At 40.1% G+C, this 27,388-nt stretch overlaps 1 protein-coding gene and 1 long non-coding RNA gene across 2 annotated transcripts in view; one reads left to right on the top strand and one right to left on the bottom strand.

The window, feature by feature from the left end:
• CES5A (carboxylesterase 5A) overlaps window positions 1-27,388 on the bottom strand; it is a 264,129-nt gene that overhangs the window by 181,969 nt on the left and 54,772 nt on the right. The window lies entirely within an intron of this gene.
• LOC145513685 (uncharacterized) lies at window positions 1,429-14,944 on the top strand. Its single transcript, XR_014059694.1, has 3 exons — window positions 1,429-1,948; window positions 5,547-5,670; window positions 14,488-14,944. It is a non-coding gene; the product is annotated as an uncharacterized LOC145513685 (long non-coding RNA).

Consider the following 27,388-nt stretch of genomic DNA (forward strand, 5'->3'; position numbering starts at 1 on the left):
ACCCACTGGCATCTGTAGGTCTATGAAGGATGACACTGGACAAGAAAAACAACTAAATATCTTTGTGCTGACATGGTGTGTGCTCAGTCGCCAAGTCGTGTCTGACTCTTTGGGACCCCATGGACTGTAGCTCACCAGGATCCTCTATCCATGAAATTTCTTAGGAAGGGATACTGGATTGGGTAGCCATTTCCTTCTCCAGGGGATCTTCCAAACCCAGGGATTGAACCCATGTCTCCTGTGTCACCTGCATTGGCAGGCAAATTCTTTACCACTGAGTCACTTGGGAAGCCCTGTGCTGACATGGAACCTCAAACAACAAAGTGTCATCCCTTACATTTGTATCATGCCTAAAAATAGATATTTTATACCAATACATTTATTTTCACAACAGTCTCATGTAATTAATAGGATGAGCAGACAGAGAAGTTAAGGGCTTTGACGAAGGTCAGAGAAAATTCACAGAGGCAAATCTAGGACTGGAACTCAAGCCACTTCCTCAGAATCCAAAGCTTGAGGGTGCCCAGCCTCCCAGCACTTGCCTCGACAGGGTCCCTCTTTCACCAGCCACCATACTGACGACCTGAGTCTGCCAGACCTGCCAGGTCCTTTCCCAGAAAAGACAGAGCTTCGGAACAAGCAGTGATGACATTGATTATCCCGAATCCGAGGCAGGGGTTTCTGGATCATTTCCTGAAAGTGCTTGCTCAGCAGCACACCTGCCCTCACCCCCACCACCCCTCATTCCAAGAAAGATATGTACAGTTGTTCATTAACAGGAAGAGAAAATCATTCCCTGTGGATTTCTGCAGTCTCATTTTCCTAGCTTGTCAAATGCCAGCAGCAAGCCAGTCTTACTGCATTGTTAGATTGGCTCTCTCTTATTTTGTAGTGTTTTGCAGATTGCAGCAGTCTTTCTTTTTTCTCCCAATTGGGCAAAAATATATCACCTTTGAGCTTCCTGGTATATCATTCAAAAGATTTCTCTGTTGAACTTGGACTGCATAATATAGTATTCTCGTCTGCTATCACAAGCCATGTTTTTTCCTCCAAGAAAGAACACGAAAGTTATTTTTAACACCATACTCTGTGAGAAAAATATAAATAAATAAACAGAAAACTTTTCAATATGCCATGCAAAGCCTAAAAAGCATGCTGTTCAAAATATGATAATTTTCAGTTATTATATTTACATCTCCTCCCCACCTTTTTTTCCTCCTTCAATTCTTTTGTTACTAAGGAAGTTGGAATGAAAGGGGATTTGTCTCTTTTTCTCAAAGATCTATCTCTCGCTGCTGAGTTTCTCCACACCTGAATTCACACATCTCCCACATCATGACGATTACCTCCATGGTAACCACTCATGATATCACAGACACAAGGTGACCGCCAGAGAAACAAGAGCTACTGAGACCCTGCTGGAGGCCTATGGCCTATATGATCTAAGGGATTCCAAGGCAAGAACAAAGGGAACTTTGTCTTGAGGTTCTAACAGAAACGTCATTCTTGAGATCTATTCTTATATTTTAATATTTATTGGAGCTTCTCACTGTCCAGAAGCCTGTGAATATGGTCAAAGGGCCATGATATTTTTTAAATGGTGCCACAGCACCTGCACCGGAAAACAGACTAATGGAACCAACAGATTTCAGCCTAAAGACATAAATCCCTAACAATGGTATTTCTCACAGTCAAAAGAGGACTCTTCAAATGGTTCCACAGTTTTACAGAAAATGATATATTCATGGAAAGTCTTTTTTTCTTTAACTTTTTCTTAACTATCCACTCCTCGGCCCAAATAAATCACTCATAGCCTCAAGCCAAGGTTAACAGTTCTTAATTTTGTGAATAGCAGGCAAAAAGAAGAGTGGAGACATCACCTGTGTGTGATACATACACCACACAAACATCCCAGAGAAGAATGGAAGCGTTTTGTTGTAAGGCAGTGGTAAGATGCGAGATGAATGCTAACATCCAGTTTTCACAGGCATGTGTCTCTGCAAATGGCCCCAGCTTAGGGACTTAAAATCTTATTCCAAATACTATTAGATATATCAGGGCTCTCAAAATATGAATTTCAAGTTGGAGACATCAAAGCACAGTGTTTACTGAAACCACTGTGGCTTCTCCCACCATGGCTTTCATAAGATGTTAGTGTAAAATTCAGGCTGCTTTAATCTCTGAGATTGAAAAAAGAAAGAAAGGAAAAGAGAAGTGCAGCTTAAAGAGAAACTGAGCACACAATCTGGGAGCTAAAAAGTAAACTTTACCCAGTGAGCTCCTCAATTTAATTACTGACCTGAGAATTTCAATTTACATGTGTTTTAATTATCCACAGAAGGTCTCACCTATTATTCTCTGAATACAAAACTTAAAAAGCAGACAAAATGGAGGAGGAAAGGCTTATCCAAGGGCTTCCGAGGATTAATCTTTGCATTCTTCTCATTTTTTCCCTGAATTTGGTGATAAAATTTGTTGCAGAGTATTTGATCTTAGGGAAACACTGAGCTCGACTTGGTGAACACAAACTACTTCTGACCATAATTTTAGCAAGCAATTTCAGGTGCACAGGACTCTAGCAGAAGGCTATATAGATCTGTGCATAGAACTCTGCATGAATAGAATAATACAACTGTTTCCTATTTGCTTTATCCTGTTGGCATTGTCAACTAAATGGACATGAGTTTGAGCAAACTCCAGGAGATACTGAAATACAGGGAAGCCTGGCATGCTGCAGTCTATGGGGTCTCAAAGAGTTGGACACGACTGAGCAACTGAACAACAATCTGCTTACTGAGTGAATGAGTGGGTGAGTGAATGAAAGTTTCAGAACTCCATTACTCATCATGCCTTTTATGTCCTTAAACTTCTACTTGCATATTTAGAGTATGTTAGCTTGTTTTGCTTGCCCATGTTGGGTGGTCAGTTTCTACAAGTAGAAAAAGAAGAGCAAAACTTATTTTAATTGATGTTAATTAAAAAAATGTGTCACTCCAGATTTCTAAGAAGTAGAATTCTCAACATGATTGGGCATTGCCAAAGCTTCAAGGAGCCTTTGAATGGCTATAACTGACTTATCACAGTCTCACAATGATACCCAGGGAGAAAGCATTTTTCATTGTGAAAGAATAACCTTTTTATTAAGGCTGGAGTCCCTGGTTGGCAACCCAGCTAACCAGTCAACATCTGTTCAAGCAGGTCTAACTGAGCTGCTACAATGGGTAAGTTCAGTTCAGTTCAGTCACTCAGTCGTGTCCGACTCTTTGCGACCCCATGAATTGCAGCACACCAGGCCTCTCTGTCCATCCCCAACTCCCGGAGTCTACCCAAACCCATGTCTATCGAGTCGGTGATGCCATCCACCATCTCATCCTCTGTCGTCCCCTTCTCCTCCTGCCCCCAATCCTTCCCAGCATTAGGGTCTTTTCCAATAAGTCAACCCTTCCCATGAGGTGGCCAAAGTATTGGAGTTTCAGCTTCAACATCAGTCCTTCCAATGAACACCCAGGATTGATCTCCTTTAGGATGGATTGACTGGATCTCCTTGCAGTCCAAGGGACTCTCAAGAGTCTTCTCCAACACCACAGTTCAAAAGCATCAATTCTTCAGCGCTCAGCTTTCTTCACCGTCCAACTCTCACATCCATACATGACCACTGGAAAAACCATAGCCTTGACTAGACAGACTTTTATTGGCAAAGTAATGTCTCTGCTTCTAAATATGCTATCTAGGTTGGCCATAACCTTCCTTCCAAGGAGTAAGTGTCTTTTAATTTCATGGCTGCAATCACCATCAGCAGTGATTGAGCCCCCCAAAATAAAGTCTGACACTGTTTCCACTGTTTCCCCATCTATTTTCCATGATGGGTAAGGAACTCTGCTAAATGCTTCAGGGAATAAAAAGCTGTCATTACATGGTTCTCGAGGAGTTTCTTAAGAGAAAGAGGACGTCTCTTGACATGTGGAAACCATCAGTTATAGTCAGTATGTGCTTTGAAAGTTCCAAGGAAAGAAGACCACTTCTGAGTAGGGGGACCACTGTGGGCTTCACAGAAATCGAATAGTTAATCTGAGAGGATTCAGCAAGAATCCAAGGAGAGACATAATATATGCAATGAACCAGAGCCAGAAGCCCAGTATGTATTTAGAATAATGAGCAGAGGACTGGCTTTGTTGAGTGTCTGTTGTGGGCAGGGTGCAGAACAGAAAGAGTACCTTGCAGATGAGGCCATATATGTAAGAGTAGAGAATACGGTTAACCTATACTCCCAGGATCTGAGTGAGAGTCAGAGCAGAGGAGGAAATGGGTGGCAAGAGCCTACAGTAAGAGCTCTCAAGGAGACATCCACAGCTTAAGGTAGAGACATGGTCACTGTGAGTTTCTCAGGCAGGAGACAAGGGAAAGAAGAAATGTGGTCAATCACTAAGCCATTGAGCTATGAGAACCTGCCCAAGTTTGTCCTGTTGGTCTGGAATGAGTCTTTCTGGGCCCCCCAAAATGGCAGCGGCTTCCACCCAGTAGCTTCTTGAAGGCATCACTCTACTTCCAACACTTATACCAGCCATGACATATTAGAATGCACTGGCTGCTGCTTCTGGGATGGCCACAACCCAAAGACAGCTTGTTAGGAACGTGTGCCTGCCAACCGCAAAGTCCTCAGGTCTTCAGCAAAGTTGGGGACACTTGGCAGGATCTTTGGTCCCCAAAGTAACGATGGAAAGAACTCTGGGCTAGAAGTCAAGAGAGCAGGTACTGGCTGATCTTTGCCAGGGCATTAACTCCCTGTGGACTCTAGGCGAGCCTCTTCCTCTCTCATGGTCCAATGCTGCTGCTGCTAAGTCGCTTCAGTCGTGTCCGACTCTGTGCGACCCCATAGACGGCAGCCCACCAGGCTCCGCTGTCCCTGGGATTCTCCAGGCAAGAATACTGGAGTGGGTTGCCATTTCCTTCTCCAGTGCATGAAAGAAAAAATGAAAATGAAAGTGAAGTCGCTCAGTCGTGTCCGACTCTTAGCGATCCCATGGGCTGCAGCCTACCAGGCTCCTCCGTCCATGGGATTTTCCAGGCAAGAGTACTGGAGTGGGGTGCCATTGCCTTCTCTGTCATGGTCCAATGCCATTCATCAAATGAGGAGGTTGGACCAAATACTTACTTCTGCGTTTTGTATTCTGTGAACTGGGGTCAACTGACTGTTCCAAGTTCATGTAGCTACATAAAAGTGAGAGCCTAGACCAAATCCTGGGTCTCCTGTCCTGTTAATCCAGTATTCCTTTCACAATGCTGGGCTGCACAAGCAGGAGATGTTAATGGTAACAGTTAACACTAAGTGGCCACTGCAGGTCAGTGAGTCTGTACTCTCCTCAGTTAGTCCTCATATCAATCATTTGAGTTGAAGTTGTCAAATCACTTTACTGACATGAAACAAACCCAGAAAGATTAAGACTTTTGCCTATAATCACAAAATTAGCCCATGCAAAGCCAAGATTTGAAGTCAAGCAGTCCAATTCCAGGACCCATTATCTTCATCTCTACTCTCCACACCACAGGGTAGAATTAGAAGGAGCAACAGAGCTACATAAAAGACATGGGACCTTAAAATAGAAAGCATGGCAGTCTTCCAGTGGTGAATTCACACTGCAAGTATGAGAGATTTCAGGAGAAATATTTTTGGTAAGTGTTGCTTGCCTGCATACCTTCCTTTCCCTTCCCAGAGATGACCACACGAACAGTCCCTGGGGGATCATTTATGAGCCAGTGGTCTTCACTGTGGTATGAATGGAGTATGGATAATGACCACATAGAAAATCCGGAGTCAGTAGCCTCCTGGCTGACACTCCCATCTCATAAGACAAGGAAAATCAAAATCACCACTAAGTATTTTTACTACAAAATAAAACCTGAGAGGAGGCATCCTCTTGAAATCTTTGGGGAACCATGCCAACATCACCCCTAGATGCACAAGTGCACATGGACTAGAACACATCTCAGACTCCTGGCTGTGGTGAGTCAGACATTATTTTAAATATAATAAAGGGAGAAGGTACTTACAAAACTCTAAAATTTCGTTCAGATGACTACGCTACACAATCTCTATACTTTTTACCTACGACATCAAAGATCTCTATTCTAAGAGGTTTATATTTGTTTTTGAGTAGATTTTCCTATTGCTAATAAAAATGGCAAGAACCCTGGATGAAGACTGGCAACCTTTCTTGTAGTCCAGTGCTTCTACCAACTCACCACTTGACCTTGGCCGGTCATGTGACTCTCCCGAGCTGTGGTTCCTCACCTGGGGTGAGAGGGCTGATCTTGTAAGAGTTCTGTAGTTCTGGGAGCCAGCCAAGGACCAAGAGCCCTTGAATAGTGTTTAGCTAGATTAGAGCCACAGAACAAAATTGTGATCCATGGGGATTCAATTCAAGTAAGAGACGAGAGGCTGTGAATGTTCTTCTGAAAAAGGAATTAAGTTCAGATAAAAATCTGCGCCTCTGTCTCGGTCTGGAAGCTTGGCTTGGCACTGACCTGCTGTCAAACCTTGGGGGCTCCTCAATCTATCCACACAGCAGGGACAGTGAAGGCTCCTTCCCTGGAGGGATGTTTACATGAAGCAAAGCACTGCAATCCTAGGTGACCTCCCTGGAGGGAAGGTTTTGCCTCCTTCTCCGGGAGAGCTTTAGCAGTACAGATAGAGTACATGAGATAATGAGCTGGGTAGAACATGGCTGAGAGGAAAGCCAGATACGAGGCCGGTGAACCTTTCTGGGGTGGGAGCAGAAGCCCCCTATCATACTTCATGATTCTGCCTCATCACACTGTGGGTTTTCCCATAGTTCTGCCAGAAAAACCCCCTGTTGCTTTCTCGATGGCCATACACTTGGATGATCTCCCTAACCTTCCAGTTCTGGATTATGTTTGCCAAAATCTATATTTCTCTGAGTTTCTAGGATCTTCCTAATGCTGTCCTAGGAAAGCAGGTTACCATTATTCAGAGTTCAGTACTATTTTCAATACAATACAATACTCTAAGTACAGAATTATACTTAGGCACTTTAAAAAGAACTTCATATTTCCAACTGTCTAAGAGTAGAAGGCACTGTTCCTGTTTATTAATGTACTTTCGTAGACTTCTTTATTTATCTACAAAACAACCTAAGGAGGTCACATTGTTACTTCCATTCAACAAATGAGGAAATTGAGGCAGACAGAGCATACAGTTTGCCCAAGACTACCCACTTGGTAAATGGTAGGGCTTAGCTCAAACTCAGGCAGTGGCTCCAGAGGGAATGTCCTTAACCCCTAGGCTCGCTGTGTCAGCATCAGCCCTGCTCAAAACTGGAGAATTCATAACAGATTTCTCAACCAGAGGAAAAGATGCTCGAGGTCTGTAGGCTTTCAGAATTATCTGGAGCACTTCATGCTCCATCAGGCTCTCCAAAGGCCCTACTAGTTTCCTCTGAATTTTCATCTGAGTCACTGAAGAGTACTCTTCAAAGTGGAAGGATTGCAAGTGACAGCATAAAATGTATTCAAGACCAGATACCAAATCTTGTACCAGCTCAGACCTACAGGTAGAGACAATTCAGTCTAAATAGATGTTTATATAAGTCTTTCATCATCACTGTATACCAACACCTATTATTTTTGATCTCTAATGGATGGTCAACAAGTGTTAAATTAATAAATTTATCCATAAATTAATAAATGAATAACTTACTAGAAAATTTCAAGTTAAAACCCCTTTTTTATACACAACAAGATGTTGTTATTCTTGGAAAATACATCTCTTCAGTGTCTGCCATGTTCCTAGCACTATGCTGGCCATTGTATGGGCCAAAGGGAAGCAATTAAGAGAAACCCCACAGTTGGAAGTTACAGTTGAAGTGGGAAAACAACTAGACTGCAGTATATTCTAACTTCACAGAAACATTTGACACTATCTGTGTCTTAGGATAATCAAATGTGTTCTTCTAGATTTATTCTATATATTTTCATTGATTTGAGCTAGGTAAATGGTCAAATCAATTTTGGAGGTGAGAAAATGAAGTATGGAAAAGTTAAGTCAATTGCCAACAATCACATATGAATGAAAATTTCTGCACTATGGATTGCTATTGGGGAAACTGGTCAAGGTAAACCACATTTTTTGTAAGTGGATTTATAAGGGTTTTGTGATCTTGGCTAAGGGCAATTAAAGTCCACATACAGGCATTATGGCCACATATCTCATACTTATATATAGTACCTCACACTTTTCAAGGAGCTTTACGTATATTATCTCATTTATCTTTATAATAAGTTATGATAGAATGCTATTCTCATTTTACAGATAAAGAAACTGACACCCAGCAGAATTGAGAGACATGTCCAGGGTCATTCCATGAGTTAAAATCAGAGCTGCAAATAGAAAAAAAAATATCTCATTTGTAATTTAGGGCTTTTTCCTTTAAACCCACACTGGTATAACAAATGGTACATAACAAAATGTTTGGTTTGTGCTCCGCTGTCAATGAATCTGTGTACATAAGTTTTTAAAAAGTGATTGACATGAGCATAGTTAGGCCTGCAAGTTTTGAGGACAGAAATGCATAAGAGAGGATCAGCAGGGGTGGCGCGGAGTGGGTACTCTCTAGGTCAAAAGTACTATGATTTTATGATACTACAGAACAAAAAATAAAGAGAAGACTTCTTTGCTGATAAAGTGGGGATAAAAAGTAAAAATGATCCAGAAAATGTGCTTAGAATAGGAGATCCTACAAAAATTGGTCCCAGGAGTCCCCACAAAATCTGCAAAAAAGAAGCCCTCAGAACATGCTCACTGTTTCGTGGAACTGGAGTAACCCAGACACCACCTTCTTTCCTAAGAACGGTATTTCAACCTAGAAGCTTCTTATATAAACTGAAAAGTGGAAACGACAATTACTTGATCAGTAGAGAATTCCAAAGATAATTTACTCCAAGTAAAAGATTTCATTGCTAAATATTACTTATGATTGAACAATAGGTATCATTAGGTAAGAGAATTTTGAAGAGGAATGAGTAAGCTTCTGTGCAGAAATGAGTACAGAAATCTGTTCTTGATCATCTTGATCAGAGTAACGACAGAAGGAGTAGGAAACCTACAAAGATGTTTTGATAAACTTAGTCAGGTGCCCTAATATTTACATGTAAGTTTCAACTAACAATTCTGCAAGGAGGTAAGATAACTCAACAGTTGTGAAAAGACAGATTGCCCCTGTTTCAGCTCCTTTCACTTGCTAGTATGTAATTTATCTATAAATTGTTACTCTCCTCTAGTTCTGACTGTATAAATTGCAAATGAAATGAATTAGGACAGGATCAAAGATAAGGACTCACGTTGAATAGTACTTTAGAAGATAGCTGCCGTAGAAGATGGCTTTTAAAAACATGTAAGCTACTAGCCCATAGGAGGAAATTAAAAGGGAAAATGCATCCTTCAAGACACATGTTTTCTGAAAACTATACAGTTCTTTAGGAGAAGGTCTTGGACTATGAAAAATAGTTGGCAAGAGATTGCACCCTATTACTGCATACCACTGGGAGTTTAGGCTAGAATTTACAATTTTGGCTTTAAGCAGGACACTCAGTGTCCTGGCCATCCTCTATAAAAGACTGGCTATGAATTTTGCCAAGGACTTATTCACATTTCAGCTGACCAAGATTTTTAATGATTGTATGACTTCCAAACCACCTGTTCTGAGGTCTTCTGCAGCAGCCCATGGGAAACAAAAGCCTTCGTACTCATTTCTATTTCTCCTTTGACTGGCTCCAGCAAAGAATCTCCTCTCTCTAGGGATTCTTGATAAATATGTACCACATAAAGAGAGCAAGGCAGGGGTTCAATCTGTGACAGGAAGGATAGAAACCATGGCACCTTCACAGGACTCTCAACAGATGCTGACTGCACAGAGGGCTTGAAGGAACTATGAGATTGCTGTTACTGTGGCAACCATGCATGCCTAAATGAACAACAAAATTAATAGTCCTAACAGGCTTTGGTGGCGTCAACAGGATGACAACACTTGCTTTTACTAGGGGATGTGTACTCTCAATTGTAATTCCACTGAGATATGGTTCTCACATAAAGAAAAACACTGTCCATTAGGGGCAAATAAACAGAATAACCATCAAGTGCTTGCCACATAAACTTCTCCAAGCCAAGGGCAAGGGCCACGTTATTCTGTCCTCCTGATAAAGTTAAAAGGCAACTTTCAAATTCCCAGGCCTTTTTGTGACATTCAATTTAATTTTATCACCCTATTGCTAGTCTCCTATTGAGCTTTTGTTGTAAGCAGATAAGGCTAAAGGGGGAGCTGAGGGGAAGCAGAATGAGACACAAAAAGGAAGAAGGTAAAATTAGCTATCGTGCATAATTGGACCCTGCTTGGCCTCAAGAAGGCACAATACATGTTAATTAAGTAGATTAATATGTTGCTTGCTGAAGGGGCTATTCTAGACAGCAGGAAGTAAGTTTAAAACAGGTAAGAACTGTTTTTTTCTGGACTAAAGCTAGTTAAGCCATTGCTCTGAACAACTGGATGGAGATAGGGAATGGGTCGGGGGGGGGAGAAAACCTTTCTTAGGATGTTAGATGATATTAAAAAATCCATTGGGGTAAGCAACTTTTAGATCATGAAGGATTTTCCAGAAATTTCCCAGTCACTATTCTATTAAGTGAACTGTGTATTGGCCTTGCAGAAAAGTTTAATACTCTGATCCAATGTTAGACAGAAGATTTATTCCCCAAATGTTTATCATAATTATGTGACAGAATTGGTTACTCCAAGAGTTGAAATACAGAGACTATTTCAGGTTAAATAACTTGTCCAAAGTTCTTGGAAATGCCTACATGGGGAATAAAGTCCTCATCAGGTAGTACTGAAATGACATTTAAAGCCTGGTGCTAATGAGCTGGGCCACATGCATAGGTTAGCTGGCTTAGAACAGAGGCAGGTCAGCTCTTCAATGAGACACGCTAATGCCAGTCAGTCCACACAGAAATACATCCAAGTTTGCCAAAAAGTATAAGCAAAAACACGTAATGTGCTCTGTGCAAACCCACTGGGGCTCAGAGTAAGTGTGTACACTGCTAATAGTAGATTCACGATTTCACCTTCTTTTAAGAAGAATAAAGCACACACACATACCAATGTTTACAAATCTCACGTAACAAATGATCCCTGTAAAATGTTCTAAAGTAGATATTTGAGTACTATAGAATATGAGTCAGATTCATACCAGTATGAATGGATTTTATGATTTTAGAACTTTATGATTTTACAATCAGCCAAACACATGGTAATTCTGCAAACAAATACGCAAATAAATAAACTTCGCCTTCATTACAAAAGCAAAAGGATATATTCTTTAAATACTGCATTATGGAACTGTGACAGATGCATGTAAGGATAGGTTGTCATCTTAAAGTTCCTTCCCCTTTCAACCCACTGCCCATAAGAACCTGCTGCTATGATAATCCTGTAATATATTTCATAGAACATATGTACATGATAATATAAAAATAATCATATATTATTTATATGAAAAATCTTCCATGGTTAATGCCCTGTTTGTTAATTTGGGTGTCTGTTACATGGATGGATTGATCTTATGAAAATTCATTGAGTTATATACAATTTTCTGAATGTATATTAGATTTCAGCAAAGTTTTCTGAAAATCTTTTCTCATGACTGCACTGCTGAAGTATACAGATAGTTGTATGTTGCTTTAGAGCTAACACATTTATTGCAATAAATGTGAACGTGAAAAAATTTTTCATAAAGTAATCATATTTTAAATGCATCACATAAATTCATTATTTAAATAAAAGGTGTGGATTATATCAATAGCTCTGGCTTGGCCACTAACTAGTGGTTGAATATGAGCCTCTCTGTGCCTTATTTTCCCTCTCATCTAAAAAGGATTAGATGAGCAACAGTCCAGCATTATTTCCAGCTTCAGTGTTACATGATACCTGGTAACAGGCCAAATGAGAAGTGAGAATCCTTTGGTGAATCTTTCTGTAAAGCAACAAGCCACTTCCTGGTTTATCTCTTTTGCAGACAAGCATTTCATGAGGGGTGGGGAGACAGCTGGAATGAACAAAAGCTTGACTAAAGTGATAGTCTTGACACATAGGCTCTGTTAACCACAAGAAAGCCTCTGTCTAGTCACATAATTCTGGAGTCCCAAAGAAAGGAGAAGCTGCTGGGTATTTCCTCCATTAAAGTCTGACAATTCACTAAGATGAGGATTAACCTCTTCCTGTCAGAAGAACTGTGCAGTTTTCAGTGGAACTAAGTTTAGTCAAGGGTTTCCTAGGCGGCACAATGGTAAAGAATCTACTTGCCAATGCAGGAGATGCACATTCGATCCCTGGGTTGGGAAGACCCCCCTGGAGGAGGAAATGGCAACCCACTCCAGTATTCTTGCCTGGGAAATCCCATGGACAGATGAGCCAGGTCGGTTCCAGTTCATAGGGTCACAAAGAGTCAGACAACTTAGAAACTCAACAACAACAACAAAAGTTCGGTTAAAAGACTACTCCTTCCATAAACATTTATTGAGCTCCTGCTGAATGCCAAGCTTCCTGGTAGCTGCTGGGATAAAATGGCAAGACAGGCTGATGGGATCCTGCCCCATGGGTCTCAGGAGCTTGTGGGGAACAGAGACAAGTGAACAAGCAATTGCAGGTGGCCTTGTCTGATAAGTCTATAAAGGGAGAAATGGGAGGTGTGACTGAGCAGGCACAGGAAGAGTGCATAACCAGCTGGGGGCTAGGGCAGGAGGTATCAGGGAGGTTTTCTGGTGCAAGTGATGTCTAAATAATGAGTAGGAGTTAGCCACGTAAACATGTTTAAATCACATGCTGAGAGGCAGTACAGCCAAGAGTGGGCTCAGAAGTCAGACTACTTAGCGTCAACTCCCTGTGCTACCACTTAATAGCTGTGTGAGCCTGGGTAGGCCTCTTACATGCTCACTAAGCCTCATTTTCCTCATCTGCAAAATGGGAATGATAGTACTCAAGGGTTGTTGTAAGGATTAAGTGAGAGAATCCATGTGAGCCCTACTAAGACAGAGTCTAACAAGTACTACTACTACTGTCATTACTAATAGTCAGACAGATGCGGGAAAAGGACAGCAGGATGCCTGTGCATAGACTGGCCCAAAGAGGTCAAAGAATGTAGCTATGTGGTGTCCTGAGATTAGTCCAGTCTAGCTGGAGAGAAGACAGAGAGGACACAACGAGACGAGGCTGGTGTGGAAAGCAGGGACCAGTGGGCAAAAGGCCCTGAGGGCTGTGTTAAGGAGTTTGGAGTCCATCCTGGAGGGATGAGAGCACTGAAGTGTTCTAAAACGAGAAGTTCATGATAGTTCACTACCCACATTTATCAATAGAGGAAAAGTGAGCTTGCCCACATAAAAACTATCTTACCCCAAAGAATTGAGAATTCCGCATCTACTAGCCATTTTCCTCTCAGAGGATGAGCTCCAGTTGGAATTCAATAGCTCACTAACATCCAAGGATTCCCTTCTGTTGGTAAGTTGGAGATGCTGGATGCTCAAATAAATGCAGTTAATTCTGGAGAGGCATCACTGAAATAATGTAATTCAGCCTGAGAGACCCAGTTCAGAAAATTAACATAGTATATCTTTTCATGAGCCATGAGCTGTAATATACAGCAGACCTCTCTTGAGTTATTAAACTTACTCTATTAGATTACAGAAAATCCCAGACAACTAGCCCTGCTCTGGCTGGAGTTTTGTAGAACGCAGATCTCTTTTTCCCTACAAGGAAGAGCAAGTGTAGACCACAGCTGCAGAGCCTCATGTAACACATGCAAGATACACACTTCTTATCCTGCACTTCCCATCTCTTTAGACCTGACCTCTAAGGAAAACTAATAAGGACCAACCATAGCTTCTTGGGATGAATAAATATTAAACCGAAGTCCAAAAGGGATGGATGTAAGGACTGACATCACTCAATACTTACAAATGATATGGAAGAAGAAATAAGCAATAAACCTCTAACTCAGACAAACTTAAATACTTCTGGGTAGTTTAATGCCAAAGTGCCATGGACCAAATGTAGGGGGAGTGGGCAGGAGAAGGGTGGCAGATGTGATGCAAGTGTATTTTGAATAGAATGATACAAATCCTCCTTGTAAAAGGATGAACTATCAATTAGAACCAGAAAGTGACACCTGGAATTACAGTGTGTCCCCCATTAGTCTGGCTTCCCTGGTGGCTCAGATGGTAAAGAATCTGCCTGCAATGTAGGAGACCTGTATTCAATCCCTGGGTGGGGAAGATCCCCTGGAGAAGGAAATGGCAACCCACTCAAGGATTCTTGCCTGGAGAATCCCACGGACAGAGAAACCTGGTGGGCTACAGTCCATGGGGTTGCAAAGAGTTGGTCATGACCGAGTGACTAACACTTTCAATTCACTTTCTTTCCCTATTAGGCTACTGAAGCCAGAAAATTTGGGGTGTCATCAAGGAGAGGACTGAAAGCAGGAGAGAAAGCAAACCACCATTCTTCAGTCCTCTCAGCCAGAATGGAGGCACATCTACTCCTGGAAAGCTGTGTAGCTTGATGGCTATGCACCAAGAAATAGAAAACAGAACCTGCTGCCATATTTACACACCTCCTGTTTGTCCACCAGACTCAATGAAACCACATATACTATTTTGCACACATCAATGGTATTTGTTAAACATTAGTAACAAATGCCATTTTGTTCGTGCATTTGGTGAGTAATTTGCTACAAACCAGCTCAATGCAAATCACCATGCTAGCGACTGGGGGCAATATCAAAGATGAGATATGTACACTGACCTCAAGTGGCTTACTGCCTAGTGGATGAACTATGGACATCAACTATAGCACAAGGCACAAAGGAATAAAAACCACAACAAAAAGGAGCAGATTAAGTGTTATAGTAATATCCTACACATATTTAGAGGACATTATGTCAAAAAAACACACATATATATAAAATCTATTTTTATTTAACTGCATTCATTTTAAGGCTTAACCTGGACAGTGAAGGTCATTGTGATTTTACTGACAATTCTATTCATGCCCAAAGCCAGTGGCTGATATTGATCAGCAGTTCATAGTGGCAACAGGAAGCTGGGAAGTTTCTGAAAGAGGCTGAACTCTGGAGCTATTACCAATAGTGAATATTAAGAGGGTGAATTTTTTTTATGGTGGCAGAAAGTAGAAAGGCAAGGAAGCTTTTGAGTGAGATCACCCATTGTTTCTGCTGTCTTAGCCTTCAGGGCACTTGGTTTCTTCTGCAACTGCTAGAAAGTAAAAGATCCATGTTCAAAAGCACTCTTTAATGGAGGGGAATAAAAATCAGGCTCATTGTCAGGATCAAGTAGCTAACATCCTGTTGCCAGCTAAGTCAGCTGACAGAAGCCATTTACTATATTAATACCAAAAACTCTGTCCTCTCTTGTCCTAGCCCATACCAAAGGTACACACTGGATTTAGGAGATTAATCCTGCTTGCAGAACTGCCAGCTCCCTCCAGCCTTCCATAATTGGAGTCCAAGGGGGAAAGTAGTGATACTGTCATAGGGCTTGAGAAAGAAATGTCTTTGGGAATATGAAATATCCATATCCTCAAAGTAAAATACTCCAAGGAAACCAGGTATAGAAAAAGGATTTTTCATATGTACTTAGATACACATAGGAAACAAGCTACCTTTGCAGTTATCAATGACTTTAATTAATTACCTCTTTAATTAATGCAAATAGATAGACTTACTCTGTTCTCCATCATTTCTACGATTACATTTGCTTTTGCCTCTGGGTGTTTTAGTAGGGTGGGAAGGGGTATATTTATATATATGTGTCTCTCAATTAATAGAATGCATTTAACTGAGAATTGAGTTGCTACGTGTAATAAAATCACATTTCAGAACGGAGTAACTCTCTTAAGCTCACATATTTAAAGAAAATGAAGAGTTTCCCTGATGGCCCAGTAGGTAAAGAATCTACCAACAATACAAGAGACACAAGAGATGTGGGTTCAATCCCTGAGTCAGGAAGATCCCCTGGAGGAGGAAATGGCAACCCACTCCAGGATTCCTGCCTGGGAAATCCCATGGACAGAGGAGCCATGGGTTCTCTGAGTCCCTTTGCAGTTCAAAGGGTCAAAAAGAGTCAGACATGACTGAGCAACTAAGCACAGCAGTATTAAAAATTCCAGCTTTGAAAGCAGTTGTAGTAATCTATCAAGGTATGTTACAAGATGACATGTAAGATTTTTTTTTAAGTTGAATATATGACCTCTATTTCAAGAGACACAATCTAGTTGGGAAGACAAGTTTAAAAATATATACAAAATAATGGCTCAGGAAACTCAAACAGGGGCTCTGTATCAATCTAGAGGTGTGGGATGGGGCGGGAGATGGGAAGGAGGTTCAAAAGGGAGGGGATATATGTATACTTAATGGCTGGTTCATGTTGAGGTTTGACAGAAAACAACAAAATTCTGTAAAGCAATTATCCTTCAATCAAAAAATGAAGTAAATATATATATATATATATATATATATATATATATATACAAAATAAGTATAAGAATTAAAAATATTAGAACAGGACCAACATATCTAAGTCTCAAAAGTTTAAGGGATGAAAAAGAATGAGTGTAAATGTTAAATTTCATTTCCAAAGAACTTGGAGTTGGTAGAAAATCACCAAGGTTTTAGGAATTTCTACTTTTCAGCTAGACCCACTGTGAGACAGGGTAAACTTGTCGACCCTACTAGGCAACAGTTTTGCAGTTTTTGTGTTCTGTTTTGGGTATTTTTAATTTTATGGTTTATGCTAAATGTAATATGACTTTTTTTAAATATTATAAATATCCTTTGCCATCCCATCCCTAAAGATGATTATATTAAAAGAGTTTCAATTAATTAGAGAATATGCATATTGTTCAAATCATATTTCATCTGGTTTCTTTTATTTTAAGGAGGTATTACCTTTTCCTGGTTCTGTAAAATAGGGGAGCTACATTATTAGAGAAATGCAAATCAAAACCACAATGAGGTACCATTTCACACCAGTCAGAATGGCTGCTATCCAAAAGTCTACAAGCAATAAATGCTGGAGAGGGTGTGGAGAAAAGGGAACCCTCTTACACTGTTGGTGGGAATGCAAACTAGTACAGCCACTATGGAGAACAGTGTGGAGATTCCTTAAAAAACTGGGAATAGAACTGCCATATGACCCAGCAATCCCACTGCTGGGCATACACACCGAGGAAACCAGAATTGAAAGAGACACGTGTACCCCAATGTTCATTGCAGCACTGTTTACAACAGCCAGGACATGGAAGCAACCTAGATGTCCATCAGCAGACGAATGGATAAGGAAGCTGTGGTACATATACACAATGGAATATTACTCAGCCATTAAAAAAAAATACATTTGAATCGGTTCTATTGAGATGGATGAAACTGGAGCCCATTATACAGAGTGAAGTAAGCCAGAAAGAAAAACACCAATACAGTATACTAATGCATATATATGGAATCTGAAAGATGGTAATGATAACCCTATATGTGAGACAGAATAAGAGACACAGATGCATAGAACAGTCTTAAGGACTCTGAGGGAGAAGGTGAGGGTGGGACGTTCTGGGACAATAGCATTGAAACATGTATATTATCGTATGTGAAACAGAACACCATTCCATGTTCGATGCATGAGACAAATGCTCAGGGCTGGGGCAATGGGATGACCCAGAGGGATGGGATGGGGAGGGAGGTGGGAGGGGGGTTCAGAATGGGGAACACATGTAAACCCATGGCTGATTCATGTCAATGTATGGCAAAAACCACTACAATATTGTAAAGTAATTAGCCCCCAACTAAAATAAATAAATTTATTAAAAAAAAAATAGGGGAGCTACAGAATTACAAACCCATTCTGTGCTAAATAGGATAAGCATGCTGTTTTGGAAAAACAGTGATTCCATTTTGTGGGTGATTTAATTAAAAACTGAATTTGTAGCTTCATTTTAAACAAAATAGAAATCTTATTTGTTAACCAAAACAACTCTAAAACTTGAGTTTTAAAATGTCATAGTTTGGGATTCTTAGTTCTCTGTCTCTCTTCTTTCATCTCTAATATGCAAAGAGCCCAGAAAGTCACAAAACTTAGAAGAGACCTCAAAATCAAGACTGAATATTTAGTCTCAAATTGCAGAGGAGGAAAAGGAACATTTTAGAGAATTGTGGTGGATATGACTGTTGTTATTGCTTTAAATCAGTTTGAGCATTAAATTAAGGAAAAGATATAAAATAAATAAATAAATCAGTTTGAGCACATGGTGCATTTTAAGTAAGTCATTTGCCTGGTTTGTGTTATTTTTTATAAATAAACATAAAACTATAATCTTAAATGCATGGTAAGAATACAGATAATTGCTTTTACTTTTATAATTGGGAGTCAGCTGTGTCTCAAAACACAGTGAGTCTGAAAACCACTCTGGGGATGACACTCTGTATGCATTTAAAATAACACGGGAGGAGGACTTCCTTAGTAAACCAGTAGACCTCTCGAGAGTCCCTTGGACTGCAAGGAAATCCAACCAGTCCATCCTAAAGGAGATCAGTCCTGGGTGTTCATTGGAAGGACTGATGTTGAGCTGAAACTCCAATACTTTGGACACCTCATGCGAAGAATTGACTCATTGGAAAAGACCCTGATGCTGGGAAAAATTGAGGGCAGGAGGAGAAGGGGACGACAGAGGATGAGATGGCTGGATGGCATCACCGACTTGATGGACATGGGTTTGGGTGGACTCTGGGAGTTGGTGATGGACAGGGAGACCTGGCGTGCTACGGTTCATGGGGTCGCAAAGAGTCGGACACGACTGAGCGACTGAACTGAACGGAGACCTGTGGTCACTGCACTAGTGTTTGTAAGTTTCTGTTTTATGTTTCTAGAGTTCCCAGCAATATGGACCAAGATATTCATGTGTTTAAAAAATGCTGTTGTCGTTGTTCTTCAGTCACTAAGTCATGTCCAACTCTTTGCAACCCCATGGACTGCAGCACACCAGGCTTCCCTGTCCTTCACCATCTCCCAGAGTTTGCTCAAATTCACGTCCATTGAGTTGGTGATGCTATCTAAACATCTCATCCTCTGCCTCCCTCTACTCCTTTTGCTTTCAATCTTTCCCAGCATCAGGGTCTTTTCCAATGAGTCAGCTCTTCATATCAGGTGGCCAAAGTCCTAGAGCTTCAGCTTCAGCATTAGTCCTTCCAGTGAATATTCAGGGTTGGATTTCCTTTACGATTGACTGGTTTGATCTTCAATTATTTTGTTACTAAATTGAAAACTAAAGTATCCCCAAACAATCCAACTCCACATTCACACACAAATTATAGCATCATAGTTGAAAGCTTCTAAGTCTAATTACCGTGTCAATATTAAGATGATAATGCACCCCATTCTGGATTACTCAAAGACTAATTATCTAGGCTAGGCACTTAAGCTTGTCCCTATTCCCTTGGTTTTCTGCCATTTGGCTATTTTAATGTTCACTAGCCTCTTCACACTCAAGGCAGAGAAAATAAAAGAAGATGAAACTCAAATCAGCAAACTTAAACTTTTCACATGATCTAGTAAAAATGATGGGAGGAGAGAGGAGAGATAGTTAACGTGACAATCAAGGTTCTCCTTATATTGATTTATTCACAGTGTTCTCTTTTTCTAGTGATAAGTTGACCAGATATCTTGAATTAAGCAAAACAACACTTGATTTTGACTCCTTTTTTTTTTTGACTCTTTGACCTTCCTATTCTTTCACTTTATTGATTAGTTTTGTCCTGTGGATGCCAGTTCTTCCTCCCTTTGTCCTTTCTTCTCCTTTTCCTTTCTCACTGTCAGCAGGAGCTACATTTATTTACTAAATGGCACTCCTTTACTTCTGACATTGAAGGGAATCCCTAAGAGTTCCAGGCCTTTCCCATCACACTTTCAACACAACCAACTTTGTGAAGCTAGACCCTATGTAACCTATATGCCCATACTTAGAGCAGTAGCTGGAAATACTATGGAACATCTATGCTTATATGCTAGCCCTAGCAGAGAATGGGGGGCAGCCCTTTAACCCCTCCCTGGATTGCAAGTTTTATCATGTCTTCAATCCCTTATCTGAAGTTTTGGCACTTTAGCTATTCATGTAGATATTTAAGATGACCTATTATCTAACTCTCCCTTAACCTCCTTCCCACTATATATATACTTATGCAAATGACAAAATCTTCAGCCAATTGAATACAAACCAAAGCTTTCATTCTTTCAGTCCTGCCTCCCCACCATTGGTTGTTCACCAGCCAAAGGCAAAATAGTTTTGTGAGGCTCAAATTGTCAAGAATTTAATCAAAAGCTTAGACCACAGGGAGGATGGATCCCCAGAGAATAATATGCCTATGAACAAGATCCCCCAAACTCATCAAATTCATCTTCCATTAGCTCTATGTGGGCACCAAGACCTCTGTTAAGCCTGCAATTTTCTGTCCAATGTGAGGAACCACAGTCTGCTAAACAAAGCCCAAAACCTGAAGGGTAATGACCTGCTCTTCTCCACACCTCTAAATTCTAAAAGGTATGCCATAGTTCCAGGATAATGAGGGAAGAGCAGGAGAACTCAGGTTATAGGTAACAGGATCATATACTTACCATAGTCTGTTCTAGTCTGGTCTATGTGATGTGATGTGATGATTCACACAGCTATATATCCATATCTATATCTCACAGAGACTAAGTGGTTTAAGGGCTTCATCTCTAATCATCACAGCAGCCCTGAGATAGGTACTATTAATATCTTCCATACATGAGAAACTGAAGCTTCACTTAACAAGGAAATGACAGAACTGGCTTCAAATCCAAATTGTCTGACTCCAGAGTCCATGCTCATTCTATTACATTATTATTACACAGCCCAACACTGGGCTTCTTGCCCACTTATCTAATCTTATTCTCTCATTTTTCCCATACCTCAAGCTGTCACCAGCCAAATCTTATTGGAGTCAGTCTATAAATAAACCCTCATTTCTTTGTAACTGATCACTTAAGACCACTCTAACTTCACCCAGGCTCTGGCATATAGATTATAGCTCTTCCCAAGATTCTCCAACCCAGGCCTAGATTCCCATTGATAAGACTCTCCCAGGTGGTCTTTTTACAAACTCTATCATGAAGAGCAAGGGACAAGACTGTAAAATGGTATTAACTACAGAAATGTAACTGGCATATGGAAGCATAGATGATAGAGAAACAAGAATAAGGTATAAAAAATCCAGGAAGTTGACACCAACAGCAAGATGCCAGTGAGTAATAAAATATAGCAGCAATTGATACAGCAATTAAATAAGTAAAATAAAATATTATACACATTCCTGAAGACCCCAGGTAGACTTGAACACACGGAAAGATTTATTCTTTTCTTGGATAGGATGATGCAACATCATAAATATGTTGGCTCTTCCTAAGTTTAGTTATAAATGTAACTCAATCTCAATAAAAATATCAACAAGATTTTCTATGGAGTTAGATAAGCTGAAACTAAAGTTCACATGGAAAAACAATCATGCAAGAATAGCCAGAAAAATACTATAAAACAAAAACCATGAGGTCATGGTAAGAGGGGGAAATAGCTCAACCAGACATTAAAACATACTAGAAAGTGTGCAAGTTCCTATTTAGTCTATTTAGGTTAGATAAAGGTTTTTAACCATAGTCCAAAACCCAGAGGTGTTATAAGAAAAGGTTAATAAACATGACTACATAGAAAATTGTTTATATGGCAAAAGAAAAAACACTAGAAACAAAGTTAAAAGACTTTGACAAATGAGAAAATATTTGCAACATATACCACATACAGTGGGCTAATATTTCTAATCACTTCATGGCATGGTCCCATCACTTCATGGCAAATAGAAGGAGAAAAAGTGGAGGCAGTGACAGATTTCATCCTGTTGGGCTCCAAAATCACTGCAGATGGTGACTGCAACCATGAAATTAAAAGACGCTTGCTCCTTGGAAGGAAAGCTATGACAAACCTAGACAGTGTATTAAAAAGTAGAGACATCACTTTGCTGACATAGGTCTGTATAGTTAAAGCTATGGTTTTTCTGATAGTTATGTACAGATGTGAAAGTTGGATCATAAAGAAGGCTGAGAGCCAAAGAATTGATGCTTTCGAATTGTGGTGCTGAAGACTTTCGAGAGTCCCTTAGACTGTAAGGAAATCAAACCAGTCCATCCTAAAGGAAATCAACCCTGAATATTCATTGGAAGGACTGATGCTGAAGCTGAAGCTCCAATACTTTGACCACCTGATGTGGTCAGATGTTTTTCATTGGAAAAGACCCTGATGCTGGGAAAGATTGAGGGCAGAAGGAGAAGGGGGCAACAGAGGATAAGATGGTCAGATAGCATCACTGACTCAATGGACAAGAAGCTGGGCAAACTCCAGGAGTTAGTGGAGGACAGAGGAGCCTGGTGTGCTGTAGTCCATGTGGTCACAAAGAGCCAGACACAACTTATTGACCAAACAACAAAAACAACATTTCTAATATATAAAGAATTCTTAAAAATTGAGAGACAATGTGCTAAAAATGAACAGACACACAGAGAGACCATGATTTAAAGTGGCCTTTAAAAGTGAAAGTGAAAGTCGCTCAGTCGTGTCCGACTCTTTGTGACACCATGGACTATAATCCGTGGAATTCTCCAGGCCAGAATACTGGAGTGGGTAGCCTTTCCCTTCTCCAGGGGACCTTCCCAACCCAGGGATCAAACCCAAGTCTCATATATTGCAGGCAGATTCTTTACCAGCTGAGCCACGAGGGAAGCCCAAGAATACTGGAGTGGGTAGCCTATCCCATCTCCAGGGGATCTTCCTGACCCAGGAATTGAACCGGGGCCTCCTGCATTGCAGGTGGATTCTTCACCAACTAAGCTAACAGAAACCCCTTAAAGATGCAAAAATGATCAAACTCACTCATAATTAGAGGAATGCAGATGAAAACACTGAAATACCACTTCTCACTTATTAGATGGGTAGAAATTTGAAAGCATGACAACATATCCTCTTGGCAAGTCTATAGGGAAACAGACACTCTCATATATTGCTGACGGGAAGGCAAACTGATATAACCTTTCCGGAGAATAATTTGGCCATATCTAACAAAACTACGTATGCATGTACCTTTTGATCCAGCAATTCCACTTCTGGGAATCTAGCCTGATGATACATCTCCGACAATTCAAAAATACAGATTCACAAGATTATTCATTGCAACACTGTAGCTGCAGGATAGTAGAGACAATCTAAATGCCCATACTTAGAACAGTAGCTGGAAATACTACAGTACATCCACACAAAGGAGTACTGTATTACGCGTAGCTGCAAACAAGAATAAGGAAAATCTCTACAAACTGATGTGGAGGGATTTCCAGGATATATTGTTAAGCAACAAAATAAAAGAGAAAATTACAAAGAGTATCTACAGTATACTACACTTCAAGTAAGAAAAAAGGGAACATAAGAAAACATGTATCTGCTCATTTGTGCAAAAGGAATACGGGAAGAATTAACCAGTAACTTATGAGCATGGTTACTTTCTGGCTGTTAGTGGGATTAGGAAGGAAAAAAGAGGGCAGGGAAAGGGAAGTAAGAATGGTAGGAGCAACATTTCTCTGAATACATCTTTTTCTATAACTCTGACTCTTAGAACTATGGTACAGTTTCACAGTACTATATATTCTGTGGATAATGAGAGCCAGCTTTCCTACTATCAGAGAAAGAAGTTACCACTCAGGAAAAGGGAAAGGCCAGAACTCTATAGCATTAAACTGGAATTGGAGGTATCAGTATTTATTCATGGATTATAATACATATACAGATGGGTGTGTTGTTGTGAATGCATGTTTAGTCACTCAGTTGTGTCTGACTCTTTGTGACCCCATGGACTGTAGCCTGTCAGGCTCCTCTGTCCATGCGATTTTCCCGCAAAAATACTGGAGTGGGTTACCATTTCCTCCTCCAGGGGATCTTCCTGACCACACAGATATAAGTAAGTATATATATACACGTGTGTTTGTCTACATACATACATTTCCTAGTTCTGTCCACTTGAGAGAGCCTGGAAAAAATGATACCCAGTAGCAATAAGAACACCTAGTGCCCAAATTCAGGTTTCTAAATAACACTTTGACAGGGACCAGGGCTCCCTGGAGAAGTGGCTGGTTTCAGAGCTGGGACAGGAAAAATACAAGATGAGCCTGGAACACCTCGTGGAGAGAGGTAGTGTTGTTTGTTTATTGTTTAGTTGCTCAGTTGTGCCCGACTCTTTGAGATGTCATGGACTGTAGCCCCCAGGCTCCTCTGTCCATGGGATTTCCCAGCCAAGGATACTAGAGTGGGTTGCCATTTTTTTCTCCAAGGGATCGTCCCAACCCAGGGATCGAACCTGTGTCTCCTGCACTGGCAGTTGGGTTCTTTACCACTGAGTCATCACGGAAGTAGAAAGAAAGAAAGTGAAGTTGCTCAGTTGTGTCCGACTCTTTGCAACCCCATGGACTGTAGCCCACCAGGCTCCTCCGTCCATGGAATTTTCCAGGCAAGAGTACTGGATGGGTTGCCATTTTCTTCTCTGAGGTAAGTAGAGAAGTGCTCAAAAAAGTGACACAGAAGCCAACCTGAAGGAGCTCCCAATGGTCAAAGATGGGACAATGGGAACAATAAAAAGGTAATAATAATAGTAATGGTTTATAATCCATAAAATATAGAATCAATATCCATGATTCAATATTAATCTAAATAATCAAGCAAAACTAAGCAGGGGATAACCCCTGGATGAGGGCATGGCAACCCATTCCAGTATTTTTGCCTGGAGAATGCCCATGGACAGAGGAGCCTGGTGGGCTGCAGTCCATGCGTCACAAAGAGTCGGATGTGACTGAGCAACTAAGCACAGCACAGCACAAGTTGTCTTACAGAAAGACAAACATTGTAATATTACTTTTATATGACATTTCTGGAGTAATAAAATTCATGGGGACAGAAAGTATCAATAGAATGGTAGAGGCGGGAGTCGGAAATCAGTGTTTAATGGGTACAGAGTTTCAGTTGGAGAAGATAAAAAAATTTATGGAGATGGATGGTTGTGATGCTTGCACAACAATCTGAATGTACTTTATGCCACAAAATTGTACACTTACATATGGTTAAAATGGTATATTTTGTGTAATATATATTTTGCCACAAAAATTTTAAATGCATATAAAAAGCAAGAATGAAAATAAATAATAAACAAAGGAGAAGGCCTAGCTCTTTCTTAGAGTCAAAATCTAATTAATAAATGTAGAAAAAATAAGGGAAAATAAGAAAATCTCCAGCAGACAAACATTAGCATACTAATTGCTGCAGCAAGAATTATGGATAAATGTTAAAAATTATTGGGCAAAAGCATGATTAGAAACAGAAAGTTTGAATAGTCAAAGTATCTTCCCCAAAGATACTTATTAATTACAAAGGGAAAAACAATAACTTTAAAGTGTAGAAGCTTGGCAGACACCATCTTGGCTATGTGATCAAAGTTAACACCATCACTAGTAATGCATATCGACATGGGGAACACAGCATTGATTCTGTGATATTCCTGCCAAAATGCATACCCTAAACCTAATCACGAGGAAACATCAGACAAACAAACATGGAGGGACATTCTACAAAATAACTGGTCTTTAAATACCCAAAGAATCAAGATCATTAAAGTTAAGGAAAGATCGAGGAACAGTTTGGGAATGAAGAAGACCTAAAGGGACATGACAACTAAATGTCACTCATTTCTGATCATTTCCTATAAAGAATATTATTGGGACATTCAGAGAAAGTGGAATGAAGCCTGAGTATTAGATGGTGGTAATATGTCAGTGTTAATTCCCTGGTTTTGATGCTTGCATTATACTCATATACGAAAAAGTCCGAATGTGTAGGAAATGTCCACTAAAGTACACAGGAATAACAGAACATCAGGTCAGCAAAACATTCTCAACTTTTTTGTGGTAAAGGAAGTTACTTTACTTAATTTGGACATATATAAATTTGTGATCACAAAATAAAAAGATAGTAATTATTATAAAGAGATAGAAAACTAGAAAACATGAAAGAGTGGGAGAAGTTCCAGTGAATACCTCATGGAATTCCAGAAGCAGAGAGTAAAGGAAGCGGCAGAAAGGCGTCATTGGAAGAACTAACAGCTGAGAATGGCTAAGAATTTTTCAGGCTTAAGAGTAAAGAAAGACAAGAGTCCCCAGAGAGAATGTTTATATCAACTGCTGAGACAGAAAAACAAAAATAAATCCACATCTAAGCATACCATAGTGAAAATTCAGAACAGCAGGGATAAAGACAAAATCCTAAATGCTACCAGGAGAGAAGACAGATTACCTACAAAGAAGCAGTCATTAAACTGAAAGCAGGCTTCTCATCAGTGAATTGATGCCAGCAGACAGTGGGGAAATAGCTTCGAAATGATGAGGGAAAATAATGAGAATTGTCTATAGAGAAAAACCAGTGCTGCTTCGACTGAAGTAGGTCATGAAAGGATACACTTCAGCAAGAAGAAAAATTAATCCAGAAGGAAGGAGTGAGATATAAGGAGCATAATTAGCAAAAAAATTAACAAAATGAATTGGTAAATTTATTTAGGTATTGGTTGCTAATGATAATCAAAACAACAACAGCAACTAATTTTGAACCTTTAAATACTGGTAAAATTAAAATTCTACATGACAATAAAATGGCAGATTCAAGGAAGGATTCTGTAGGTAATTAAAGTCTGCTAAATTCATTGTCTTGCTCAGAAGGAGAACAGAGAAACTAAAGTGATGGAAAGCTTAATGTGTATGTTTAAAATGTGAAGAAATTATTTTTAAATATCCAGGCTCAAAAAATTTTCAACTGCTGGGGAGGACATGGAGAAAAGAATAATAAAAATGTATAAATCTCAAATAGAGCAATAAAGGATAAAAAAGAAGTAGGTAAAAACCTTGGTAAATAGCAAATAACATAAGATGGTAGTTCAGTTCAGTTCAGTTGCTCAGTCGTGTCCAACTCTTTGTGACCCCATGAATCGCAGCACGCCAGGCCTCCCTGTCCATCACCAACTCCCGGAGTCTACCCAAACCCATGTCCATCGAGTCGCTGATGCCATCCAGCCATCTCATCCTCTGTCGTCCCCTTCTCCTCCTGCCCCTAATCCTTCCCAGCATTAGGGTCTTTTCCAATGAGTCAACTCTTCACATGAGGTGGCCAAAGTATTG

This window comes from Giraffa tippelskirchi, chromosome 7 (assembly GCF_054371585.1).
Source record: "Giraffa tippelskirchi isolate mGirTip1 chromosome 7, T2T-mGirTip1v1.2.pri, whole genome shotgun sequence".
Lineage (NCBI taxonomy): Eukaryota > Metazoa > Chordata > Mammalia > Artiodactyla > Giraffidae > Giraffa > Giraffa tippelskirchi.